The following is a 20,970-nucleotide window of genomic DNA, read 5'->3' as shown; positions in this document are numbered from 1 at the left end:
ATGTGATATATAAGACATCATTCACAGAAAACCTTTATAGGTGTTAGCTGTGTAGGGTAATATTATCTTGATAAGCTGCATTTTCTAAACACCTTGTGGAATTTGTAACTTTCCTATGTTGTCCTATGTTTTAAAAGCAAGCTAAACATAAACAGAAATTAAATGTACAACACAAGTTTTATGCAGTGAGTTCAAATGGAGATATTTCCTGTAACAAATATGTGCCATTTTAAAAACATATTTCCTTTTATCCTGGAGAAGAATTTGGTCAATATTTCCTGTATTTTAAGACTCTTGATGTATTTGCTATGACTGGTCATAGGAAAAGTAGTTAGACCTTTGGCTAGTGGAAATGGAAGGTATATTACTGTTTTCATTACCAATTGTAACTGAAGTGTTAGGACAAAGGCATGTATTTTCTTTTAAAGGGCTGTTGGTTACCAGGTTTTAAGTGCTGTAATAAAAACTGATATCTGTATGGTGTATGATTAATATACGATAAAGCATTAAAAATGAAAATTCCAAATATTTTTTTTTTTCCTTTGCATTTTTCTCTGCTTAGGCAGTGAGACCAGGACAAAGTGTTGGACTTTAAAAAAATCTATTCAGCTTCACTTACTAGCTTTTATAGAGTGAGACATTTCTTAGAAATGCAACAACATTAGGGGCCTCTTAAAATATGAACTGCTCTTTTTGCTGAGACAGTTTAAAATCATCTTAAATTTTGTATTAACTTTATGTTTTTGTTTAAAAGTTTTTATTAAATCCAGAATTTAGGCCTAAGTTATTCTGACACCATCCCTTTAAGAAAATGTCAGCATATAGTAAGCACTCTGGGTGCACTTCAAATTTTATTATTGTAGAGGTTTTTGGGGGGGAGGGGGAGGCAGGGGGGATGTTGGACAATTCAGAGCAAAGGGGAAGAAAACCTAACAAATTCTTGGGTAGTGTCCAATTCCTGAGCTAAGCCATGAACTCCATATTTGGCTTGAAATAAGGAATTTTGTCCTCAACAGCTGTCCCTGGAGTCAATATAAACTGTTCTAAAATATTTAGTTACCAGCAGAGAGATACTACAGGAGACACTAAAACAAACTGTTTTGAAGCACTGGCCATTGTAAGGGAGCCCTGATTCATAGACTGTACTGTACATTGCATAATGGTGCAGCTATTCCCCTACATGTTTTCAGTGTTACAGCACGTTACATAATGAGAGGGCTTCCAAGGCACCAAAGTAGCTCTTTCAGGAGGAATGGCACAAAGGTCAATAATGATGTTTTTTGTGAGGAAGGAATGCAAATCCAGGCATGACGGTAGAGGCTGAATTACCTTTCCTTTATTCCCTATAAGACTTTTAGAAAGAACATAGTGTTCAATTCTTTGCCTGTCCTTTGTACTTTTTAAACACTTACTGCTCTAATAAATGATGATTTTGGAAACAATACTTCCTGATAATGGAAGAAAGCCAAAACCCCCTTAAAACCTAACTGCAGCATCAGAAATAAAAGTACCCTTTGAGTAAAATGTTACCATTTTGAATGAACTATGTATTCAATCAAAGTCTTGAAATGCTACTTAAAATGAAGCCTTATGAAAGACATTATTTTTCTTCTTTCATTTATAAATCATCATAAAAGCAGGATAAAAAGTTCTTTGTACAATGCTGCTTGACTCCTCAGCTGCTGAACTGAAATCCTATGGTAATCCAGTGTATGCAACTGAATAATGAACAGAGACTGAGATTACCTTCTCTAGGTTGTACACTTATACTCCTACAAAAGCGGCAATCTTACTGTATATTTAAACAATGTATAAAAGGGATTGCATGCAAATAAAGAATGTCAGGTAGATATAAACCAGAACTGGCTAGAGTAAGGGGGCTGTGGTGCTATATCTTTTCTTATAGAACATTTTGCAGTCTGCTAAGGACCCTGTGTGTTTTATCATCATCACGAATGATGACTGTTGTTGAAATCTGAAGTATCAACATAGAAAGTTTGGATGTAACTTCTGCAGAGAAAGTACTACCAGACTGCATCACAGTTCAGAATGGTCTTTGCAAGATTTCTTCCTTCAAGGAAGTGGTAACCTCTGAATGAAGTCCATTCTCTGGAGATAAATCAACTTTTTGCATGCATGTTCTTCCAGTGAAGCACTGATATTTGCTGAGTCTACTTGCATGATCTGTTTCCCTCTAGGAATCTATGCAGCATGAGAATATCCAACATTTTGACTGAAGTCTCCTTGAGGAGTAGATTGTCTTCAAGTTTTATTTTGCATAATTCAAAACAGGTTGTTAAGACTTGACAAATAATAAAAATACTAATTTAAATATTCTGATAACTTTACTAAAAATTATTAATAAAGTTCAGTTCTGAGAAGTTTTGAATTCAGGGGTTTAATTTAAATATATTACTTTATATATTATTTAACATTTCTGTGCAAAGTTTAAAATTAATAATGTGTGGTTTTCAAGTTTCAGACAATTGCTTATTAGTTTTCTTAAGGAACTCTGCAGTGAAAGCAGTCGTTTAAAGCTGTCAATCTGCAGTCTCCAGTAAATTAGATCTTATTTCTGTGAATTTTACTGAACATACACTTACAAATAAAAATTAACTCACAGCTGTCAAATGTTGATAATTCATATCTGTTGAAACAACTGATTTTATAAAAATGTTCAGTAGAATGTATACTTAGCAGTTGGGCACAATCTGTACTCAATATGAAAACAGATTTATAAGTTTTAATGTAATAAAATTTATGATGCCTGTAACTTTTCATTTCTGTGAGTGTAAAAACTTGAGTTTTAAAATTGTTTGCTGTTAGGAACAAAATGATCTGGAAGGAATTTGGTTTCATACTCAGAAAAAGGTTTTATGGGATGGTTAGGGGGATTTTTTTATCTCACTCTAAGGAGGACAGTAGTGTGTCCACAAGGTCTTGAGTGGATCTGGTTACCTTCGTTTGGTCCAAGCTTGCTCTAAGTGGCTATGGCTATATTAATAGGATATACAGCTGTATTAGTAAAACTGGTCTCGTATTCCTGGCTGTGCCCCAAGTCAGATGGTACATTGACAGAGGACACCTGGCCGTGGGATTACCCAGGGGCTGTTCCCAGAAGCTAGTTTGGATGCTGCTACCCCGGTTTCAAGGGTGTATGGGGAAGGGGACACATGTGATGGACTCTGTGTGTGGCCAGGTGGCTTCAGGGCTATCAAACAGTCCTGGGCCTGTTGTGGATAAAGCCAAAGCATCTAGCAAGGCTGAATTGACAACTCTTTGTTATCAGAGAACTCTCTGGGCAATAACAATTTGTCTATACCTTCTGGAAAGATACCGAATGGTAAATTTTGTTATGCCCCAGAAAAAAAATGTGCACAGTGCTTTAGCAGAGATATGTTCAGCAGAGATCTGCTCCTTAGCAGCCTGTCTTCTCACTGCTCTGCTCAAAGCCTTCTCTCTTAGAAAGTGCAGTGTATCTATCTTCCGGGCCTTATTTCACCACTGATGTGAGTTGGAACTGTTTCTTTGCTGATTGTGGAGACTTAACATACCCCAACATATTACCCTGCAGAGTTTCCCCATAAACACGGGTGGACAGACTGCTCCATTTATCTCTCCAGCAGACATACTGTCTCTTCAGTAGCTCATCCTAGTGAAAAACATGGTTTCTCACCCACTTTTTATCTCTTTCAGAAGAAAGAGGGAACAAAACATTCCTGAAATCCTATGACAGCAGTACTGTGGCTAGAAAAATAATGTATAACCATGAATTTAGCCCATTAAATGTTTAAGGTGAACTCTTAAGATTCTTTCCCCTGGGCTTGATTTCATATTAATGTGTGCCAAAATCAGGTCCTGCAGCAAGGTCTACTGACGAATTTAGTCTCCCAGAGAGGTAGGTCCCCAGGGCACCGATTATTTGAGTTAATATATTTGGCATCCAGTACATCCATCTGAAATTCATAATCTCCAGGACTAAGAGGTCAAAAAAACATTTGGAAACAACTGACAAAGGCATTTTCTCGTTAATCCCAGAAGCAATAACAACACAGAGGCATTTGTCTTCTTGCAAACATTAGTTCGAAGTGTTCTGCAATTACATCTCTAGTACAAAACCTTTTGTGAAGAAATTAGTATCACTTGCCTAGACCTTAAAATGGAGACTATCTGTGGCCATACCACCTTCTTGCCAGATCTGACAGGTTAAATAGGGTAGGGCGTGTTGGGAATCTTCTGAGGAGAGTTTGCAGTTGAACCTACTGGCAATTCGCAAGTCAGTTTTTGTCATAGGTTTCCTGGCCTCACACGCAGTTTTTCATGTGACTTCTTGTTTCTCAGTATGAGTGAAGCAGTGTCTGGCCACGTGCCCAACTTCAGCTGCCAATTTTTTGGGGCACTCAGTGATGTGGCAAAATGGTTTGGGCCCACACTACCCTTGTCCTTACCACAGCATCATATGGTAGACATTGTGTAAGTAAGTGGGTTGTGAGGCTTTCAGTGAGTGGATCCCCAAATTATGGGGCCCAGGACTATCCTGAGCTGTTGCCTAATGGTGTGGTTGTGTGTCACTGCACTGAGGTATGTATGCTTTGGTTCCAGGAACCTGCACAGGGAGCACGGTTGGAGAAAACAAGTGTGTTCATCACCCTCTTGCTTGCACTCCTCTGGGCTGCAAATGCAGCTTTATGGGACTTCTCTCCCTTTGGCACAGAAGTTAAGGGCAAACGTGTCTCCATTGTGTCTGCAAAGTTAGGTATCTTTCCAAATCTCTTGCTTTGTGCATCAGTTTCCCACTGATTAAAAATATCATGTCTCAGAGAGAAGTTTTGAGAACAAATCTATGAATGTGATATTCTAGGGTACCACTGCAATAGATGCTGTCAGTGTGTTTTCTTTTTTCCCGTGGCAAGTGTAAGATTTCAGATGTCCTTTATTAATTTCCTGGCTTTTAAGTGTTTCACTTTGTAAATGATGTGATAAGTAAGTACACTGCCATTTAGCAGTATTCACTCTTTTTACATGAAATTCATTTTCCCTGTTAGTAAAAACATCAATTTGGACCTACTAAGATACTATGGAAGGCCTAGTTAGTTCTTGTATTTGTTGTATGTTAGCCACCAAATGACATCTGTCTACAATACAAGTAGTTTTCCAGTTTTTGAAATGATGGGAGGTTTTTCCCCCACCACCAATATGGCCTAAATTTTGTTAAACAAAAGTTTTGAGTCTGTCTGTGTTTGTATTTTCCCAGGCTCTTTTAATGCCTGAGGGGGTAATTTATAGGGCTATAATTTTGTGGGTTACTGTGCTGTGACCATTTATGAATGGCTCCTTAGGGCACTAAAGGGCCAAGAAAATGTAAATACAAACACAAAACAGAAACAAATACCTGCAACATGAAGAAAACGACAAGGACTGAGGCCATATGGCCTAAAAATTCACCTCCATTTAATGACTCCATTCACCTCCTATTGAAGTAAAAGCACATTTTACTACTACTACCATAGTGAAAGAACAATCAAATGTTAAAACCTCACCTGTAACATGACAGTCACCTAACTCTGTGTTTAATAATATCCATACTAATTTATTTATTATTTTTAAATATTGGGCTGCAGTTCTTTACTACCAAATATAACTCCTTACTCTCCCTTCCCTCCAAATTTAATAATGAATGATTTAAAATACTCCTGTAGCTTTAGGCTTGGCTGATTAATAAGCTCTTTATAACTTTTTATGTTGCAGTAGTTAAAGGGAATTGTTGGCTAGGACACCTGATGGGAGCCAGGCACTGTGGGTCCTGGTCAGTTTTTATTGGAGGCAGACATGTGCTCCCATGGGGAGGAATGGGAGCTTTTCAAGGTTGAGCTGCACTATGGAAACACACATCTTATTGTCAAGAGCATCTGAGCGTCTCATCAGCAAAACATCTCTACTCAGGTTATTTTTACTTAATTTATGTCCAGTTAACATCAACTTCTGGTCACTGATTTGGTATAGAGAAAAAAAACATCAGCAAATAAAAAGATCACTTGAGCAAAACAACTTTTGCTCCCTCTTTCCCAGGCTCAACTTCCCCTGTGTTTACAGGGAGATTAACTCAGTCTATCCCCCTTACTCCGGTCAGGTGATGAGATGATGCAGGAGGTCTGTGGTTGTGTGCATAACGGTTTTTTCTGCTAGTTTGTTGTGTGTTTTTTTTTTTTTTTTTTCTGTTCTGTTGCATTTTGCTTCTTACTGCTTTTCCTCTGCTGCTCTTTACTTCTTCAGATTTTCTTGCTATGCTGTTTTTTAGCACTTTTCCTCTGATGTGGGTTGCCTGTGGGCCATAATCACTCAGAGTTGTCCTTGCCTCAGGGTGGGTCCCCTGTGGGCTGCAGTCCCACAGGGGTGTCCCTGCTGCAGCGTGGGTCACCCGAGGGCCACCGTCCCTTAGGGGACTGTAGGGTATTTACAATACTGTGCTGGCTTTGCGTGTGTGTGGTTGGGGGTTTTGGTATTGGGGGAGGGGGCTACAGCAGTGGCTGGCCCTTGGAGAAGCTTCATGAAGCTCCCCCGGCTCCAAGCTGGACTGCCCTGGCCAGGGCCGAGCCAATTAGTGATGGTGACTGCACCTCTGTGATAACGTGTTTAAGAAGCAGAACCTGGGAGGAAGAGTGGGAGGTGTGAGGAAGGGCTGAGAGGAGAATTCCTACACAAACACTGATGTCGGTGAAAGAAAGGAGGAGGAAGGGAGGGAGGCGCGCAGAGCAGATACCCTTGCTCTGTATCCTGTGGTGAGACAGCAGGGCTGCCCCCACTGCCATCCATGGAGGTCTGCAGTGGAGCAGATACCAACCCACAGGCCATGGAAGGGCCCCATGCTGGAGCACATGACTCTGACTGAAGAAGGCTGGGACTCTGTGGAGTGAAGCCCCTGCTTTGTAGTTCAGTGCTGGGAGGACGGCAACATGTGGAAGGGAGCATCTTGAGAAGAATGTATCCCTTGGGAAGGACTCACAGGAGAGAAAGTTCATGGAGGATTGTCTCCTGTGATAGGGACTCCATGCTGGAGCAGAGGAAGAATGCGAGGAGTCCTCCCCCCAAGAAGGAAGGAGCAGTGGACTGACCACTTCCCTGCCCCCTGCACTGCTGTGGGGACAGGTGGTAGAGAGGTCATCAGCGAAACTGAGCCAGGGAAGAAGGGAGGGGTGGGAGAAGGTGTTTTTAAGATATGACAGTGCTTCTCACTGTCCTACCCTGCTTGTTAAGCATTGTTGTTAGTGTTTGAATTAAACTGATGTTCTTTTTCACACAGAATCACACAGAATCATCTAGGTTGGAAAGGACCCTGGAGATCTAGTCCAACTGTTCTCCTAGCACAGTTCCCACCTACAGCATATCCTTAAGCTCTAAATCGACCCGACTCTTGAACACCTCCAGGGATGGGGACTCCACCACCTCCCTGGGCAGCCCATTCCAATGCCTGACAAGCCCTTCTGGAAAGAAATGCTTCCTAATATCTAGTCTGAACTTCCCCTGGTGCAACTTGAGGCCATTACCTCTTGTTTTATCACTTGTTACTTGGTTCAAGAGACTCATCCCCAGCTCTCTGCACCCTCCTTTCAGGGAGCTGTAGAGGGCGATGAGGTCTCCCCTCAGCCTCCTCTTCTCCAGACTAAACACCCCCAGTTCCCTCAGCCGCTCCCCGTACGACCTGTGCTCCAGACCCTGCACCAGCTCCGTTGCCCTTCTCTGGACACGCTCCAGTCATTCAATGTCCTTTTTGGAGTGAGGGGCCCAAAACTGAACACAGAAATCGAGGGGCGGCCTCCCCAGTGCCGAGTACAGGGGTCAGATCCCTTCCCTGTCCCTGCTGGCCACACTAGTGCTGACACAAACCAGGATGCCATTGGCCTTCTTGCCCACCTGGGCACACTGCTGGCTCCTGTTCATCGGGCTGTCAATCAACACCCCCAGGTCCCTTTCTTCCCCTAACGAATCTGTATTTTACCCATGACCGTAATGGGTGAGTCATCCCTTCCTGTCTTTATCTTGATTCCTGAGCCTTTTGCTTTAATTTTTCCTTCCCATTCCTGAGGAAAAGGGCTGAGCGAGTGGCTGCATGATGCTCAGTTCCCCTCTGGGCTCAAACCACAACAAATATCTAAGTGAGCCTCTTCCTCTGCATCATGCCTTGTGAAACTCCTTTCTCTCCTCTGTGAAGTGAGAATTTCTGTGTTTCTAATTCCTCTGAAATTAGGTTCCTGAATATATCTGAAAAGGTATTCCTTTGCTCTTTAATTCTTCACTGTTAAGAATGGGTACACTACATATACATACAATTGACATACACACCCCACAGATCTTGAGGAACTCTGAGAGTGCAGCTGTAAGGACAAATGTCTCATTTTGAAGAGGTCTTTTCCTTTATTGTGTGACAGATTTTTGTGAATAGCCACCTGCATAGGCATTATGGGCCAAATCATGGGCAGTAATCCTGCACAGGAGAGCTTCCTGGCTTCATAGAGACAAATATTGCACAAGCTAAGCTCTGTGATTTAATGATTTAAGACAGTGTTTTCTATAAGGAGTCTGTAAAAGACAGCTAATGAAATCAAGGTTTTGCTCAGTTTATGTTTGCTATACATGCCTCCCACCTCCCCTGCAGAAATGTTGAAAATCCAGAAATAGAAAAAGCCAAAAAAATCACTGGTTTGGGCCATTCTTCCTCACATTAAATCTAGTATGAGTTTTGCCAATAAATCTATTCGAATTGGGACAGGAGGCTGTGTGAGAACATCTAATATGGCTTCAACAAGAAATCCTACCTTTTTCCCACCAGAGGAAACTTTTACTAAATGGTAAGAAAATGAAAAGATTTGATGTGATCAGGAAGTTTTTTCAGCCACACTGATGGTTTCCAGAAGGGTGCCATACAAACAATGCTGCATGAGCCTTGAAATCTCCTGGCAGGAAAGTCAGTTCTGAATGAAAAATCCTTGCCAAATGTACCCCGTCATGTTTTCCATCAGTAGAGCTGGATATTTGTGTATAATTCCTGTGGAATTGGAGGATGGTAATGTATACAGACAGAAAAAGTTCAATTTCAAGTAGCTGCTAACATCCAGTAAACAATATGTTCCAAATTCCTTTCAAGGCTCCTAGCACACTGATTTTTTTTTTTTTTCTAAACGCTGCCATTCTTTGTGATTTTCAAGACTATTGGTGAGAATCGTCGTAACTATAAAAAGAAAAGTATCAGAAACAAAATATTTTGTATTGAAGCTGCAACAGACCATGTGCCTTCCTCCTAGCCACAGTCCTCTGTTTTCTCTGTGGCCGTCACCATAATGTTTCAGCAAAAGAAGATTTCAGCCTACTTCAAACCTTTGTGCCTCGTTATCGTATTTGATAATACTAGATGGCCTTGTGACAGTTAATTTTTATAATCAGAAAATGAGGAGATTCTAGGCCCTTGTACCGTGGGATTTTATGACAGAGGCAGACAAAACACACAAAGCTTCTGTTAGTACTAAAAAGGCACTGAGTGGCAGAGACACTCTCATGTACCTGTGAGTTCACTGACTTTTTAAAAAGGAAATAAAATCCCTGCTCGGGGGCTTTAAAAAGCATCACATGCATGTGTTTGTGTTTCTGTGTCCTTGTAATATGCAGAACCTTCACTCAGGCACATAGCAGCATTGCAATCCCTATCATCAACACTGAGGTTACAAAGGAAAAGTCCTCCGTGTTTAACCCACAGTTTGTTTCTTCACACAGCACAGGCCATAAACATCAGCCACTGTAGCTCATTCAAACACTGAACCACCTTTCAGCTTGAAGAGTGCACGGATGCATGCATACAGCCCTTGTTACTCTCAGACAGCCTCTTGCACACTTGCCATTAATGCCATCAAGCAAAGAAGCTGCTTGGGCTTCGTTTAAAGAGGAAAACATACTTATGCAGTGCTTCCAGATATAAAATAAACAGACTTTAAAAAATTGTGACTTAGCACGTCACAAAATGTACAATGCTTTGTGCTTGGACTTTGAACTTTTAAACATGAGGAATGTTCATCTTTAACCTCAGCACAAGAAACTTCCTTTGATACCCAGGCCACCCTAACCTGTGGCTTCATTTTAACCACATCTGGACACTCCTCTAGGATCCTGTTTTCATCAAGGGAGAGAAGGAAGTGTCTTTGGAAGCCTGTAGAGGGAGATCCTGTCTGCTTAAATTATGCAGAAAGGATGTATTCTTTGAGTCCTTTAGGGTTTCCATGCAAGTTGAGTGCCGAAGGTAAACACCAAATGCTCCTGCTTGAAAGCCACAAACTGAGATTCTTCATGTACTTGTTTTAAAGAAAAATATATGTACTGGAATATTCTTGATAAAATCCTGTAAGCTGACAAATGCAAGAGCAGATGAAATAAAAAATACAGTTTTGTTTGGATTACTTAGGGTCATTAAATCCCTACAACTGCAAATACAATTTCCTTACCTTCTCCTTGCTTTCTTCCTTAACCACAAATGATGATTAAAAGGTTTGTTATATTATGATGAAATACTACTAATTGTCAAACCACAAACTACACTCCAGAGTAGTTTCATACATGGCTAGTGTGTGTTTATAAGTTGATTTTCCAATATATTCTCAAAGTGCTAATGATGAACGGGTTTGTAGCATTGCACTGTTTCTGTAGAGAAGCAAGATGGTTACTGACCGCATCCATCACACTGGATGAACACATTACATTCTGCGTGTTCACGTGCATTTGGATAATCTTGTGAGTCTTATGGAGACCTTGCTAAGAATTTGCAATGCAGTTGTTTCCAGTCCTCAGAAGTTTATCACGCCCTTATGCAAATAAAACAGGAACTCAGCCTCCTGACTCCTATCAGCTAACATCACTAGGTACTTCTACCCCCTGCCTGGAGGCTAAATGGTCTTTTTAAGAGTCAATATGTGATTATGAGGTGAATATGTGTGACAGAGGTTGTATTTAGCTAGCAACAGACAGTACATATAAGAAAGGAAATGTTCCCATCAGTTATAACTGAAATGATTCAACCTTGAGGTCTGTGAGTATAAATCAATACTTTATTGTACAATCAAATATTTATTTTTTGTTTCTTCGGTAGGAATTTTCACAGGTTGAAAATTAATCATTTGCATTGCATTACTGCTTTCAGTCTCTGACTGTCTGGGCAATGCTGGAGTCAAGCATCTTCTGCTATTAGTCTCTATCTTTCAAATAGGAAATGATTTCCGTAAAGGGGATACAGTTTGCCTTGTAAAAGCTGTCATTGTAATGCTAGCTACTATATCACTGCTAACATTGTATACTCTCCCATGAACAGCTAAAGCCCATAACATTTTTCCTACATGTCACACCTCCAATGACTTAATCCTTTGACTTTGTGCAGGACTTCAAACACAGAAGTAAAAAGGAGGATCCAAAAAGGGTGACATTACACTAAGTGGGAGAAAAAACTATTTTGAACTTTACTAGTAAAAACTGAATTTCTATCCTAACAGAGGAAAGGCATTGCCTTTCCCTCAGTAAACTGTGAACTGAAAGAAAGAAAAATTGCCACGTTTTAAAATATGGAATCAATCTTTATGACCTGTGAGCAGGAGGGCTCATCAATCTGGTAGTTTTATATGTTGTGCAAGCAGTCTAACTTCTATTGACAAGATAACAAAAGTGCCTAATCATGATTCCATCACAAGATATAGCATAATGGTGATTTGTGAAGCAGCTTTAATAGGTGTGATAATACTTGGCATTTCAGCGGTGCCTGTTATCTAAACCAGAAGACGTGTAAATATTAATTGAACTTTACAAAATTCTTGCGAATTAAATATAGGAAATAGAGTGATATTAAGTTTAGAAGAAAGACTATCTGAAAAGTTAAGCAACTTGCCAAAAGTCATATAGTAACCCAGTGCCTGACCTAGGAATACAGCTCTGAGTCATTAGGCTGCACTATACTGCAGTTCACTGGAACTATAAATTAAGTTGGAACAGTCCTAACACACACAGAAAAGATGCCTTAATGTCTTCTGTCAGCAAATTACAAGTCAGCAAGTCAGCTACACTGGAACTTTCCAGAGAATTTGATGCTGGAGCAGTTGGATTCAATAATCTCACTAATTATAAGTGATGTGGCATTATGTGAGAGGGTTCTCCAGCACAGACAGAAATTATATGTTTGTTTTGAGAGTAGGAGAATCCCGTCTTGGGAAAGTCAGTTGAATATTCTGGCTTGACTTTGAAGCCTTTGATGAGAGAAGCATATCTGGTCTAATCTTTGGTGACAGGTTCATAAACGCACACACTACAGTTGCTACGCTAATGACTGTATTATGCTCTGCTGATTTTCTTTGCCCTGCTCATCCAATTTCTTTAGAGGCATCCTTTAGAGATGAAAGAGAATAATGCACAGTATGTTGTAAAGACCAAAAAGAGTTTTTGTTTGCAAACTCTCTTGTCATCAAACAAAGCATTAGAAGTGTACAGCAGCTCCTGTAACTTAAAGAGGCCACGTAGTATGAAAGAATACCAGTCTTTTAGATTAAATCCTGTCAGTGTCCATGGGAGGTATATGTAGATCAGTGAAGATACAATGTCACTGAGAACTGCAGGCTTCTGTCCTAGCTCACTTTGATGGTCACATCTGTGGAAATAATTTACTATCAGTTATGACTCCCTCTCCTGCTTTATGTCATGATGTGACTTATAAGCACAGGAACAACTGGCTTCCTTCTTACTAGAGAATTCTTCCAGGGTAGAATGAAGGAAGTCTTCAACAAGTTCAAACTGATGGTGAAAACAAGGATTGCTATGATCTATATCTCTTACTGGTAGCTGCCACAGCTGCACTGAAGCTCTGGGCAGCTGGGACAAAACTCAGGGTAGCCTATGAGCTGTGTGAATATGAGCAGTGCTTTTGACTGGCTCTCTTTGAGTGAAGCCTGCTGATTTTCTGTGCATTCAGCAGACTAGAAAACTGTCTCTGTAGTGAAGCAGGGTAGAAAACTGTATCTCTCTAGCCATAAACAGCAGTTAGTACAGAACATCAGGTGCATCACAAGAAATGTTTGGAATCTTTGTATATTCTGCTTCAAAATCAAGTAATTTTGTAATGATAGTTTCACGTCCCATCAGAAACTCATCTGTCTTTAAGATCTCTAAGTTTATTCTTGGTATATGTTTTCCTCTTACAAAAGATAAAGTAAAAATGTTAAGTCTTGCATTCATAGGCAAGATGTTCTTGTCAGTTTCATAGATATAAAAACGTTAATCTTTCCATTAATGATTAAAAAAAATTAATGTATTAGAGCCTGGGTTGCAAGAAAATTTTATATAGCTTTTGTAGCTCTATTTTCTCATTTTAAAAAGTCCTCTCATGTGTCAAAAACTTAACTGCATTAATTCAGGTATATGTCATGGAAAAGGGCACTGAGCTGGGATGCTGGGTTTTATCCTCAGCAGTGCCACTCTTCGGTGGCCTGTGGTGAGTGACCTTCTGTGACATGTACAGCATAGTATGTCTGAATGCTCCCTGCCCTTTGCCCACTCAGAGCCAATGCACTCTCTTCGTCGTGCTGGAAAAAATGGGATTCTATCCTGATTAGGCATTAAAAAAATGAACAGCAATGTTTATTTGTGCGTGTTGATAGTGAAAAGTAAGACAATAGGTAGGAATTCACTTTATGCTCTAAGCTCCCCTCTCTCACTCCATGCTCCTATTCTCCCTCTTCCTCCTCTCACTCCTGCCAGAGTGTAAAAGGGACCAAAAAGACTCCAAACAGCAGCTCTGCTCTGCCCTGTGACCTCAGTGGGAACTGAAAAACTGAAAATCCAGCTTACAGCTCATAATGGGTTTGGAAGCTGACTCCTTACTGAAAACATGCTGCTCCTCCTCGGCCCTTTCTTCAGTTTGTATGTATCTGTTAACTGCCCAAGGGAGCTGCATTCTTCTCTAATGTCTTGAAAACCTTCACCTTAGTGCAATACTGCACGACTATGAGATTTGCAGCCTGTTTTATTTTTTTATTTTTTTTTTTATACATGCTGTTGTGCCCATAAATGCTCATTGAATATTTGCTTTTTGCTGTCTGTTGTAACTGTCCCCAAAAGTTATAAATCTAAAGGATTATTACAGCACTATAAAATTGCCTTCAGCTGACTAGGTCAGAGCAGTATATAAGTTGTGATCATTTTTACATGTATTCTCTGTTTGACAACTGTATGCCTCGGATTCTTGTTGCAGAGTCTAGACACAGACAGAAAAAAATGCATATGGATTAGTTAATATTCGTGTGATCCCTTTGTGCTGTTTCATCCACCTGTTTAGGTGATTACATGCATGGTGTGGTCCTAATGATGTGTAAGGTACTTCATTCTTCAGTGCAGACTGTCCTTATATGCACTCTGTCTTGATGATCTGCTTTTGCATCTATCTTGCTAGCAAAACATTTGTTCCATTTCTTCGTGCTCTTTGGAAGTCAGCTAGATAACAAACAGCTTGTGTTGCCTGATGGTCCTGCCCCCTCAGTGAACTTGACGCCTCAGCCAAGTGACATTTCATTTCCAGTCAGTGTGGAACAGTGAGAGCTGGACACAGGACACCACACAGTTCTGTTCTCATCCTTAGGCTCACTCTGGTCTCTAGGTCAGTAGATACTGAGACTGAAGTGAAACTGGTGTATGTCATGTGCAGGGCCTCAGAGACCTTCTTGGCAACCTAAGAAATGGATCATCCTAATGGACTTTGAAGATCCTTGTAATCATTAGTAGGCAGAGTATGATGATGGTTAAAAATGGTTTTGTGGATGGGTATGAGAAGGCAGAATAGCTTTCTCAGAGCTCTGATTATCCCAATTAATTATCACTGAACTGTTATAACTGGAAGTGTTTAGTAATTCAACCTATTTTGCATAATAGTAATAAATTAACATAGTAAGTTATAAAAAAGAATGAGACGCCACTCCAAACTACTTTTTTCAGGCAAATATTTTATTGATGAAAGTGCATTTGTAAACTAAAATAATGTAACATCTTCCTCCCATGTTGTAATCACAAAAATTGCATCAATAGCAAAGAAAGAAAAAAAATGATGTTCAAGCTCAGACAGATGAACACCTTTGTGGAGATGGATGGAACCCTGAAAGAAAGAGATCAAGAAATAGCATTCAGAAAGAAAATATCTTTTAGTTGTATATACTTGCTTTATAGGAGACCAGGCTAGGAAACAGAAAGATAGAAATCCTAAATCCTGCTGTGTAGATGTCTCTAAGTTTGCAGTCTTCAAAGCCATAATTACAAGGCCTACAGTGATCTTAATACACTGCATGATCAAAGAATGTGTAGTAACAACTTAGAAAACAAGTGAATAGAGAGGTTTCAGAAGGTTATGTCTTCCAAACAAAGCAAGATAAAGGGTTTGCTTACAAAACAGGTGATGTGAAATTTGTTTCAATTGATCATTGTCTTGCTTTTGTGATACAGGTTTATAACTGAAGTGAGAAGCATGCCTAATAAGAGAGAGTACAAGAGTGCTTTGTTTTTAGAACTTAGACATAATTAAGCCATCAGTGAGTCAAATAATAAAAGAAAAAAGAGTATTTACATTGTACCAGAGGAAAGTTTATTAGCATGAAAGAAAAGTTTACAAGATGGGATAAAATGCTTGAAGGGATAAACAGAAGATATAGAATAAAGAAATAATGAGTATCTAGAGGATTGGCATTGTCATCAGTACATGCTGTCCCTCATACTCTGAACAGAGTGCCACAGTTTGTCATTGATAATAATCAGAATAGAGGCTGAGTCCTTCATGGGAGCTGACTTTGCAGAAGCTAACAAACTAGAAGGCCCTGTGAAACGGAGAATCAGGAAAAATAATGCAGAGCAAAGAGGAGATACAGCCATGGAATCAAACTTTAAATGCAGAGGAGAAATGGAACGATTATATAGCAAAGTCAAGAGTGTAAAAGATAAGAAAAGCAATAATGGCAATTGAAATGAATACTCTGACATTAAGGTAATAGAATTTCCATGCCAGCAGATAGCACATGAGAGATGAGAAGTCAGTAAAGGAAGAAGAGCCTCCAAGAGCAGTCTAGATTAATTTACTAGTAGAAAAGTTATAATTGCTAAAATCTCTTCTAAAGCCTGTGCCCCTGCAAAAGGAATTCAGCATGAATAAAGAATGTAGCAAACTGTGCCCCACTTGAAATATTATGTAAAAATGCTCCTGACACTTAGAGTGAAATAATAGTTATCCTGTATGTTCACTGAGAGAGAGGAGTTAACTTCTTTTGAATGAAGGCCTAGATTGGAAGCAGGATGCTATGACAAAGCCCTTTCCTCCCTGTGAGAGTGGACCTTCAGTGACCAAATCAGTTTGACTGAACTTCTGTTTTGGGGACTGAGCAGTCTAGTTGTGTGCCTCAGGATTCTGAGGCAGCCTGCATAGAGAGTCTGGGTCTTCCAGAGACTTTGCTGACAGTAGGTTTTCCCAGCACCATGCTGCTCAGATGCATTTCCAGAGAGACTACCTGGTGGTGGAGCTCTTGTTTCTACTCTTTAGGGGTAAGTAGTGGGCAGGCGAGGAGCTTGGGTTTAGCCAAGCCACAATCACTTTTACTCAGGAAAACACTAGATGGTTACAAAACAATATCCTGCATGTACCCTCTTCCCCCGCTTAGTGTGATCTCATCTCTCCTGGGAGTCCTGGTTTGGACAATATCTTTCCTGCCTTTTCATGAGGCATGTGGTAGTGGTTTGGCCTTTTTACTCACACGATCAACTTTTATCATGGTTTCTGTCATGCTTTTGTTCACATACTTCAACCGGGAGCAGCCTAGTTTGCATACTCCCCACCCTTCACTGGCTTCTTTATACTATATCTCAAAGCAATGATCTTACTGGTGGAAAACCCCCTTTCCAACAAAGAAATATTATCAGACACCAATGGGCTTTGACTCCTCTCTCATTGTTAATCCCCTCTGAGGTCTCAAGATGCCAGCATGAGTGTTGTCAATATTGAGAAGAGTGGACTTGAGGCCTAGCTGGTCAGTGGAGATATTGCAAAGCATGGATCTGTGTAAAAGGTATGGCAAAATGACATTTCCCAAAGGAGGAGTCATCCTGGGATAATGCGGACAGTTCCCAGTGCAGAAGTCCACTTCTTTTCCGTATATTAAAAGAGGAAGAACCTCACCATTTCAGTACAAGTATTGCACAGCGGTACAGCATAAAGATTTGCCCACACAACCCACCTGTTTTACCCTTTTCAAACAATAAAATTAGTCTTCACATTTTGTCAACTTCTTGATATATTTACAAATGGCGCTAGTCAAATGCTAACCCGCTTTACACCATTCAGGTGCTTTCCAAGTCACTGAACAGGCTGATGCGCTCTCAGGTTTTCTAGAGAACGTGTTTTTGCTTGCAGTGACTGTATTGTAATTATTTCCTCTATTTTTTTTTTTTCCATCTTGGTTTGACTTATTTTCTTTCAAAATGTTATTTTTTGTAGGTAATTGAAAATCTCTTAGATTGTCTTGATCCAGATCATTGTGAAGATGACTTTCCATCACAGAGAAACACTGCTACTGTGTTTGGTTTTAACTGAGATCCTTGCTAGCTGTTTGAAGAGAGAGGCCAAGGATTTAATTTTTCAAGGGAATGAATTTTTTTGTACCTCTCCCATAACTTGGTCTCTACTCAGTGGAGGACTCCATCCAACACTAAGTCTGGCATTGTTTTCAAGCAGTGTAACACTTGCATCAAAGAAGAAAGGGAGGAAAAAATGCACTTAAAATGTTCTTTCACCTTTTACTTGTAAACACTCCTGTGGGAGTAACTTACTGTGATGATCCAAACGTTATTTTGTAGTAGCATTATAGAACTCTACTGCAGAACTGGTTAACAGAGGATTAAACTTTCCTAAATTGAGATGAGTGGACCAAGGCTGGAAATCCAGAACAGGTCAGTGCAGATGAAGGTGATGGAGAGTGTGACAGGTGAACATCTTTCCCCTATAGTGTTAGTTTACTTACCTACTGCTGTGTTTACACAGAGAAGTGTTTAGTAAAAAAATTATTCCAGTGGGGAAAAAAAATCCCAAGTGTTTTGCCACTTTTATTTTTTGGCTTTATGGAGAGTGCTGACTGCTAGAAGGGACATAGGGATTGTTGAAGAACTGTGCTGTCTCAGTGTACAGAAAACATTGCATTTTTTTCTGCTCAGCTAGTGAAAAGACTACAGTAATGTTGGTCATGTCTGGTAGAAAAAACATAAACAGGTACTTGTTTCATATTTGGAGAGCTATCTATACTTTTTGTATTCTAATATTTAAGGATTTTTTTCTCCATGTCTTTTCAAACAAGCAATGGAGACTTCTTTTAGCTACATTCCACATTACAGATATTTGAGGTTAAAGTGACTGCAGTGGAAACAGCTGATACTGGGGAAAGAGTATTATAAATCATTCCTGTCTCTAAATCAGTTTTGTCTCAGACATATTTTTGTCTCTATCAAATTGATTCTAGAGCCATTCATGACTATCTCCTGAGTTTGGTAATTTTCTGTGGTGAAAGCTAAGATGGATAACTTTTTAATAGCTGTAAGAAAACAAAAATGACTCCACTGCACACATCTGGATGAACTGAAATCCAGCTTTCCAGGCAATCCATTCTCTCTACTGCTATTTTGAGAAATAATCATGCTGTCTCATTTAGGATTATTTTAAATACTCGGGGCTTATTTGTAAGAAATATTATTTCCTGATTTATAACTCTTGCAGCCCTATTGACTTATATGGAGAGAGAGAGACAGTGTCAGACTCACTGCAATTCTCAAAGGTATGTAAATAGCAGCTGTCAGTACAAACAAGACTGCAAAGGACCTTCCTTTGGATGCCATGCATGAAGTATGGCTGTTTACTTACTGCTGGAAGGAAAGTAGCTAATGTGTGTTCCCATCAGGCACTGATCCAAAGCTGGTCTGTCACGACAAAGCATCTCTCTCTCAGAGCATTTGGAGGGATGTTTGGTCCAGGAGTGCATTTTACTGTTTTTATAGAGTATAAACTCATGCCTGGAATAACCCTGCTGTAGGCAACAGAGCTGTCCTGGGAAGCTGAGCTCTTTTTGCCATATGCACAGTCTTTGTTGTGTGTGGTATGTAGATAGTAGAGAGTTGGAAACCGGAGGATCACAGTCTGCTTGTGTGGTACACTGTAAAAATTGTAATTCTATGATATATGGTATTGGACGCAATTTCTGACTAGAAAGCAGAACTGAATTACTTCATTTGAAAATATAGCTCAGCATTTGGTCTTATAGAATCTCTTGTAAAGTTGTTGTTTCATTTTGAGATGAATTGCATGCTTAACCAGGTAGGAGATGGGAGCATTGCATAAGCAACAGTATCAAACCATGGCAGTGCTGTGTAAAGGAAAGGAGACCGTACTGATGTCTTACCCAGGAAGACACGTGTGAAACTGATCTGGTGGAGTCAGAAAGCATGGAAGACACTTGAGGAGGCAGTGAAAGCTGGCTTTTATTCACAGCTCCTTTGGCAGAAAGCAGAGAATTAAAAGGTTTTTTTTGTTTGTTTGTTTTTTTTTTTTTTTTAAAAAAAGAAAACTTCTTATTGGCAAAAAAATATGATAGAAATTGACTAGTTATTCAGAGGAGAGATGAAATGAGGGAAAGAAAAGAAGGTGACTTATGTAAATGTGAAATTATTTTGGTTACCCATTTGATGTACACACTTGTAAAAAAATCACCGTAACGCCAGTAGTAGTTCCCAGTGTTGACAACAGTTTGTGTATTTGTAACATATTATATATTGTGCATAGTATTGGTAGGAGACCAATGGTCCAAGATATATCACAGAATCGCAGAACCATCTAGGTTGAAAAAGACCTTGCAGATCATCCAGTCCAACCATTAACCTAACAGTGACAGTTCCCAACTACACCAGATCCCTCAGCATTGTGTCAACCTGACTCAATGGATGGGGACTCCACCACCTCCCTGGGCAGCCCATTCCAAAGCCTAACAACCCCTTCTGGAAAGAAATGCTTCCTAATATCCAGTCTAAACCTTCCCTGGTGCAACTTGAGGCCATTACCTCTTGTCCTCTCACTTTCTACTAGGTTAAAGAGACTCATCCCCAGCTCTCCGCACCCTCCTTTCAGGGAGCTGTAGAGGGCGATGAGGTCTCCCCTCAGCCTCCTCTTCTCCAGACTAAACACCCCCAGTTCCCTCAGCCGCTCCCCATACGACCTGTGCTCCAGACCCTGCACCAGCTCCGTTGCCCTTCTCTGGACACGCTCCAGTCATTCAATGTCCTTTTTGGAGTGAGGGGCCCAAAACTGAACACAGGAATCGAGGTGCGGCCTCACCAGTGCCCAGTACAGGGGTCAGATCCCTTCCCTGTCCCTGCTGGCCACGCTATTGCTGACACAAGCCAGGATGCCATTGGCCTTCTTGCCCACCTGGGCACACTGCTGGCTCCTGTTCATCGGGCTGTCAATCAACACCCCCAGGTCCCTCTCTGACTGGCAGCTCTCCAGCCACTCCTCCCCAAGCCTGTAGCACTGCTGGGGGTTGTTGTGGCCCAAGGGCAGCCCCCGGCATTTGCCCTTAGTGAAACTCCTCCAGTTGGGCTCAGCCCATGGCTTCAGCCTGTCCAGGTCTCTCTGCAGAGCCTCCCCACCCTCGAGCAGATCAACACTCCCACCCAACCTGGTGTCATCTGCAAACTGACTGAGGGTGCACTCGATCCCCTTGTCTAGATCATCAATAAAGATGTTAAACAGGAGTGGACCCAAAACCGAGCCCTGGGGGACACCACTCCTGACCGGCTACCAGCTGGATTTAACTCCATTCACCACAACCCTTTGGACCCGGTATCCAGACAGATTTTTACCCAGCGAAGCCTGTGCCCATACAAACT

At 40.6% G+C, this 20,970-nt stretch overlaps 1 long non-coding RNA gene across 1 annotated transcript; it reads left to right on the top strand.

Moving 5' to 3' along the window:
* Positions 1-4,730: 4,730 nt before the first annotated feature.
* LOC113489749 lies at positions 4,731-20,014 on the top strand. Its single transcript, XR_003400095.1, has 3 exons — positions 4,731-4,742; positions 19,170-19,184; positions 19,894-20,014. It is a non-coding gene; the product is annotated as an uncharacterized LOC113489749 (long non-coding RNA).
* Positions 20,015-20,970: the final 956 nt, after the last annotated feature.

This window comes from Athene cunicularia, assembly GCF_003259725.1.
Source record: "Athene cunicularia isolate RWA chromosome Z unlocalized genomic scaffold, athCun1 chrZ_part1, whole genome shotgun sequence".
Lineage (NCBI taxonomy): Eukaryota > Metazoa > Chordata > Aves > Strigiformes > Strigidae > Athene > Athene cunicularia.
This window is presented reverse-complemented; position numbering and strand designations above follow the sequence as displayed.